At 47.8% G+C, this 7,704-nt stretch overlaps 1 pseudogene; it reads left to right on the top strand.

Annotated features, from left to right (window-relative positions):
* Window positions 1–3,069: 3,069 nt before the first annotated feature.
* LOC149334457 (uncharacterized) lies at window positions 3,070–4,672 on the top strand (annotated as a pseudogene).
* Window positions 4,673–7,704: the final 3,032 nt, after the last annotated feature.

Genomic DNA, 7,704 nt, shown 5'->3' with positions numbered 1-7,704 from the left:
TGCCAAGCCGCGTATTGTTGCGCGATACTCCATAGCTTTCGCCCTCTAACCAGGTTCAACCGTAGTTGGCCACACGCAATTTTTTTAGCTACCATTACTAACTAGCATTAGTAATCATTACTAGCATACCGAACGTTTCACCCTGCTCAAGGTGTTGCCACTCCGACGGTGCTCAGATAGTGTTTTCAAATATATTAATCGATCCTACCATAGAAGGATAGTACTTAGCGCTCCCTATGATGTGCTGCTCGTGGAACGCAGATATGTAAGGAATAAATTGAATGTATACTTCCCAGACACATAATAACGTCTGCTATTCTGAGTAACAATCGCCTCCGCGCCGGCGTACATTCGCAGATGAATGCCCTTGTGCTCTCACAGACCATCACTACCAATTCATAAATTTGTTTTCGCAAGAAGACCACATTGTGGATTGCCGCCACTATCGCTGCAAAGGCCAGCAAAGCGCAGGGCACAGTTGCTATTGAAAGGAAGTTTTCTCTTGAAGCCACTGAATCGCATTTCAAACTCTGTTCAGCGAAAGAGCTTACGAATGCAAGGTACGGTGATACATGCGCAAGGCAGATAATGTGCTGGGAATGGTTTTCGAGATGTTTTCGAGCTTTCAGAAAAAACTTAGAGGCCAAGTCACTCAGCAGAATGCAAGCATTAGTGCTAACATGATCATGAAAAGATTTAAAACAAGGCTCCAAGGATACAGAATACACCAGCTAGCTTTTATGTTCACACCGTAAAACAGCGCGCTTACACGGGACGAAGAAAGAAGACACGCACACACAGGAGGATATCAGGAGGACAGGCGACAGGAGGATATCTTCCTCGCCTTCCTTTGGTTTTATTGTTTTTTGTATTCCTTTCCGGTATTTATTTCGAGCAATGCAATAAACCATGCAGTTGTAAGTTCAGCGCTGTGTGTGTGCGTGTCTTCTTTCTTCGTCTCGTGTAAGCGCGCTGTTTTACGGTGTGATCATGTACCAACTGGTCCGGCAACTATCCTTAATGTAGCTTTAGTGCAGCTCTTTGCAACGCTAAGCACTGCGCTATGAAAAGCTTCAATTTCATACAGACGCCTCCTCATGTTCAACCAGTTTTTTGTTTCGTGAATTTTGCTGGAAGTTTGAGAAATAGGGGAAAATGTGCTTGCTGAATAAATTAGGAAGGTAACAAACTGCGCCCTGCTGGTGTAATACTACGGAAAATACACCTCGGTCTCCTAAGCGCAGCCGCCGGAATTTTTCGACGTGAAGCGCGATGTAGCTAAGCGGTGTCATGCGTGGCTTTCTCTTTTCCAGCGTGAGTGCCGAAAAGTATATCCAGCGGTGTCTTCCTAGCGCTCTGTAAGAGGGTCAGCAATCAGGCGCCTCCTTCGCTCTAGTGGAAAGGGCGTGGTTCGGCCACTTGCTGGTAAATAGACGGAACGCTTGGGTATTTCCACTCTAAAAGCAGCTGGAGAACCGGTCATAGGTGAAGTTATCATTAGCGAGTCTACGTTCGCTAAGAGAAGAAAATTTTTCATCATCGTTGTACTGTACCATGCTCGACCAACTCCTACCAGATTCTGCGTATATCTCATCTTGTCACCTCACTCTCTGCTACCACCACCACTTATATTTCCTACGGCATCTACTCGAGAACAGCTTTCTTTGCCTATGCGGCTGAAAGTTAGAAGGGCGAGGCGCAAGGTTTTCACAAGCGCGCTCTTATCACGCGCTCACGAGGGAGAGAGACAGCGTTGAAGCTGGCGGCGCGCTCTCGTACCTTCCATTGCATAGCCATAGAAAGCAATCCCCGAGTATGATCTGCAGCTTTAAATGTTTCACTGGAGTTCCTTACCACTTCACACTGGTCTCTTTTTTCCTGTCCACCTGACGTGTGAAGTGGAATAAGATAGGGTTACCATATCGCACTGCATAATTTTCTACGTACGCCTTATTCTAATTCATAGCTGTTACATTGGAGATTAGGTTTCCGCTCGAAAGATCGGTGCTGGGAGAATGCAATGGCTATATATAATACTGCATGAGCATTATAGACGCCATGTCAGGAAAAAGTGTTCGTTGATTCATGCCGCCGATGATCGGTGAAAGAAAAAAAATTCTGGTTATTTAGCATTGCTAACCATGAAATATTGTGCGAAAGCAGGTTTTATAGGTAGAAACTACGGGCACGTACCTGAAAGCGCAATTGAAAGCACGTTTCCTTTCCTTTTGTGAATTTTGCGCACAGATTGAAGTTGATAAATTCGACGTTGAGCAGTGCACAGCGCGAGGGTGTTTTGCAGTTTAACACGAGGCGTGGTTGGCTGCGGTAACAGCACAGTGCACTCGCACAGTGGCAAGCAAAGCTGGTTTGTTCGCGCTACCACGGATTCAAAATCCAGTTGCGGCAATATTTATTTAATTTCTCAAGGTTGGTCAATGTCACCCTCATTCGACGCCTCTTTTATTTATCGCCATTTTTCTTATCAAGTGACTAATTTCCGAGGCTTTACCACACACCGGTATTTGCCAGGTTATGCACCATTAGTTCTGTCGCACTATAAAATGAATAAACATGCAAACTATACTATTCGAAGTGACAACATTTGCATCCGGAACCGAGCTCGCATCCCACCAGCCCGCCAAACCTTGCTTTTTTCCTTATTGCCAAATAAGAAAAAGAGGAAATAGCAACATTCTGAAGACACATTTCAACACAAAACGTTACGCATCCTTCGGAGGGGAATTTAAATTTCGTTAAAGGCTTTAAAGCTTACATGCTTGAAAGCCATTCTGTTCGAGGTTGCTGCACCTTCAACATGTCAGTGACGTTGCTGATGGATTCCTCGTAATATGACTTTAAAGGCCCAGCACCCCCCTTTTCGTTTCCAGCTGCGTTGTTATTAACGCTATGAAGGGAAAGCAGCATTATTATATCTAGTGGTACGCCAACCACATCTTTCACTGGCAGAATCCTGAATCTATGGGCGTCTGTTAAGAAGTATTTTTTCAGTGTCCGATCAACACAGCACATGTCATGGTCCTTTCACCCCTACTATTCAATTTAGCAATGATGAAACTTGCAGCTCAGCTGGAAAGTGTCCAAGGCATACAGCACGCGCTCTATGCCGACGACATCACCATCTGGGCTAAGCACGGATCGGTAGGAGACATTGAAGCCAACCTGCAGCAAGCGGCGGAGATTGTGGACGCTTACGCCCGCCGCTGCGGCCTTGGATGTGCTTGGTGAACATTCGACCCTCGCCGAAGTCCACTACCAAACTCGAACTGTCCCTAGCGAGCGAACCAATCCCAGAACACACTGAGATCAGAGTACTGGGTCTCTTTATCAATAAACACCGCAGTGTCGACACAACACTGGCCAAACTGCGCAAGGTGGGGGACCAGGTGGGCCGCATGATCTGCCGGGTTTCCAATAATCGCGGGGGGTTACGGTGCAAAGATGCCTTGCGGCTGGCGCACGCATTGGTAACCAGTCGAGTCTTGTACTCGACTCCTTACCTCCACCTTCGCAAATGCGACGAGAAAGCCCTTAAGGTGTTTCACCGTAAGATTTACAACTGTGCTGTCTACCTCCCGGTCACCACGTCCGACCAGCGCCTCCTGGGTCTGGGGCTGGTCAACACCTTCGAGGAGCTCTGAGAAGCGCACATGACAAACCAGTACACAACACTCTCAAAGACGCCGTCAGGTCGCCGCCTGCTTGCCCGACTTCACATCCAACATCCAACACTGGCTGAAGAGCGCGTGCGCATTCCCCAAATCTGGAGATACGCCCTTCACGCACGCCCTCTTCCGGCCAACATGACACGAGATGACCACAATGGCCGCCTCCTCGCGCGGGCGGGAGTCTTGGCACGCTACTATAGAAACAAACGCGGAGTATTTTACGCGGACGCCACCGGCCCACACCATGGGGGTTGGTGCACGGCCGCAGTCGTCCACAAAAACACCGCAGTGAACAGCCTTACGTTCAAAGCACAAGACATTACTGATGCGGAAGAGGTGGCAACCGCGCTCGCCGCCGCCGATCAGGACTCGCTGGTCATCATTACCGACTCGCGAGGGGCCTGCAGGAACATCGAAAGGGAATTCATTCCTTATTTGGCATAACGAATACCTCAGAAAGCAATTATCTCGGGGCTTCCGAGTCCCGCACAATAGTATGAACTCCCGCGCACACGGGTCTCACGGGCAACGAAGCGGTCGACGCCGCTGCCCGCGCGCTCACTCTCCGGGCATCGCCCTCGCCTCCCCCCGATGCGGACTCCGATCCCAATCCGGCTTTTACCTTCAAGGAAATCGTCCAATATTACCAATCCGGCCATACAATCTTTTCTAAGCCCTGCAAGGGCCCTATGAAGGCGGAGGAACACTTACTCCTTCGCCTTTATACTAAAACACTGATGTGCCCGGCAGTCATCAAACATTTCGACCCTGCGTGCACAGGGGAGTGCCCGCACTTTAGAGAAAAGTCTTCGGACATTTACCACATGGTGTGGGTATGCTAATCAACTCCGCACCTTCCCTCTATCCCCAACCCTACCAGGGAGGACTGGGAGGCGGCCCTCCTCGGCTGCTCTGACCTTGCGAACCAAAAGGATCTGGATGGGTGCGCCCGAGCAGCAGCTACGGCCAATGGGCTCCTGTAATGAGCCGCCCGCCTAGCGTTTGTAAGGAACGGCCCCTTAAGGGCCGCTCCACTCGCTCCCTGTACATGTTATCACAGAAGCAGGTAGGCAGGTTTGTATTTGCCACAACGTCCAAGCGCCAGTGGAAACGGCCCGGCCGGCTAACCGACTAGCGAGCGAGCTCACGGGCGAAGAAGAGCGCGCGCCAGCCTCCTGAGCGCGACTACTAGGCGGCGCCAGTAATGCGTTGCGGCATTGCCTCTCCCGGTGGAAAAAAGAATCGTCCCGATGCTGCGTGGCGAGGTCAAGCAGAACCGTAGGCTTGACCTAGCGGGCGTGGAAGGGCTTCATCCGGACAACTTGTACGACTTCCGACTGTGTTTGCCGTCGGGACGTACGAACAGTTCCTTGCGGAGTCACTTCGTAGGTGACGTCGCTGAGTTTGCGGAGCACTTCGTACGGGCCGAAGTAGCGGCGCAGAAGCTTCTCGGAGCGACCCCGCTGGCGAACAGGAACCCACACCCAGACTTTATCCCCAGGGTTGTAAATTACCTCGCTGTGACGAAGGTTATAGCGTTGAGCGTCTTTAACCTGCTGCGTCCGGAGTATCGTTCGAGCAAGCTGACGGGCGGCCTCAGCGTGCTGGACGAATTGGGCAGCGCCGGCAACTGATGGCAGGGCGACATCGGGCAGTAACATTGCATCCAGCATGGTAACGGCTTCGCGACCGTACACCAAACGAAACGGGGTGAAGCGAATCGTTTCCTGGACTGCGGTATTATACGCAAATGTTGCATACGGTAGTACCTGTTCCCAGTTCTTATGGTCTTCGTCGACGTACATTGAAAGCATATCGGCGATGGTCTTATTGAGTCGCTCAGTAAAGCCATTCGTCTGAGGATGGTAAGCTGTTGTTCTGCGATGACAAGTGCCACTGAGCCGCATAACTTCCTGGGTGAGAGCTGAAGTAAATGCAGTGCCTCTGTCAGTTAAAACGACCGCAGGGGCACCATGACGGAGGACTAGGTTAAAGATGAAAAAGTTCGCAATATCAGTAGAAGTGCCGCTGGGAAGAGCTTTGGTTTCACAATAACCGGTGAGGTAATCAGTGGTGACTATAATGTAGCGGTTGCCCAAAGATGACGTAGGAAACGGCCCGAGCAAGTCCACACTGCAAAAAAAATTCCGTGAATGTTACGTACAAACTCTCCATAACAGAACAAATGCTTGCTCTGTTGCATATAAAATGGAGGGTCCATCCGTAACACATTCGTGAAAGTGGCTGGCCGTATTATGCATTTTCTGAAACGTATTACTCGCCGTAACTGTTGGCCCCCGGACTAGGCACCACATGACGTCCCATTTCTGATCTGTGTGGCTTACTCTTGTTCAACAATGTCCACAAACTAGCATGGCAAAAATGAGATTAACCCCATGTGCAAAGGTGAAGATCCGAGGGGGGGGGGTGATAATCAAATTAGACCCAAGTGACGCATAATGTTGCTTCAACGTTGAGGGATTGCTACAAATTGTGAGCAACATTAAATAACAAAGGACTTACTTTGCTATAACTTTAAAAGAAGAACGTTGACTTCATAAAAAAATATTTTCACCATGTTGCTAACCACATGACAGGGTAACAATTAATAAATGCATTTAATAAATAAATTTAGAAATGCAGCGTAATGAGGTCAAGAGTTAAAAAAACATTTGACACAGACAATGGTTAGACAACTTCGCTAAATTGAAACTGAACACCAGCTGAAAATACATTACAAACATGATGAAAGCGCACAAGGTGAAAGCCGAATTTCCGTCTGCCGTTTGATAAGGAAATGAACCACTGAGAAAGCCAAAAGCATGGGCAAACAAATTTGTGAATGCAGTGCAATGTAGCAGCCACATCTTTGCTACACAACCATCAATCATAAATGCTAACTCCTTCAGGGATAACAAAAGCACAGGCACAACAAAATATTGCTCATTGCAATGTTCAATTTATTAGGTACCTATAGCCGGCCATTCATGACTGGTCTTCCTGCGGATAAATGAAACGCTGCAAAAAAGCAGTGAGCAGCCATAATTGCTGTAGTGACAAGGAGGATGTGCACCGTCGGTGCTGCTCCCTCATCCTGAGTAGGAAATAATTGCTGTTTTTTCTGGAATGTACTCTGGAAGCATGAATTTCCTATCCACCTTTATTTAGCTTGCACTGACACGACCCATTATGAACTCTGCAGCTTTGAAAAACATGCGGGCCACTAGACAGCCACAGAAGACTGTAGAACCCTGCTAACTTGCAAAAAACCAGTGCTCAGAAAGAAAAATTATAAAAAAAATGAGGAGTTCCTTATACGCACTGTTTTATATGGTACTAAGAATGCGGCTAAGACATGGAATGAATATTGTTTTTTTCTGCTCAGTTACAAACTTTCTCGCCTGTGCTAACATATTACTGCAATGTAAATAATGAAACATGCCAGCATTGCACAACATGCTGTAAGTCTTACAAAATACACCCCCTGCAAGGCTACCATATGCCTCTTACATGTGGTAATGTTTATATCTACCAAACTATCTAGAATGAGACACCAAGCCTCTGACATCTGGAGATGTGTACCTCCCATGTAATTAGAGTGATTGGAGATGCTCCTCCTTGATTGCATTTCAGTTGCTAAGTGTGGAAGGACCGGATATGAAGGTGAACAACTAGACACCCACATTTTAAGCAACGTCACAATGAGCAATGTGCCTTGGCTTTTCTTCCATCCAAAAAGTTTTATGTTCCATGTTTACGTAACTGCTTGCATGTGCTCAATTCGGCTTGCTGAGAGGTTCTTTGCTTTGTTAAACTAGAGTCTTCTGCACCTTCTTAATTTTTTGCTAGTGTTCACCTTAAGTCATGTGCAAGCTCACGCAGATCTCTACTTTTCTACCTTTCCAACTGTCACATCTTCTCTGCCTTCGTCATGTCCATCACTGCATCCGACGCCTTCAAGTATGCTGTGTATAATCACCTTAACTAATCTGCCTATTACACATGTATTTTTGTT

The sequence above is a fragment of the Amblyomma mixtum genome, chromosome 8, assembly GCF_055824585.1.
Source record: "Amblyomma mixtum isolate Tamu chromosome 8, ASM5582458v1, whole genome shotgun sequence".
Lineage (NCBI taxonomy): Eukaryota > Metazoa > Arthropoda > Arachnida > Ixodida > Ixodidae > Amblyomma > Amblyomma mixtum.
Note: the sequence above shows the minus strand (reverse complement) of the source record. Positions and strands in the feature narration are given on the sequence as shown.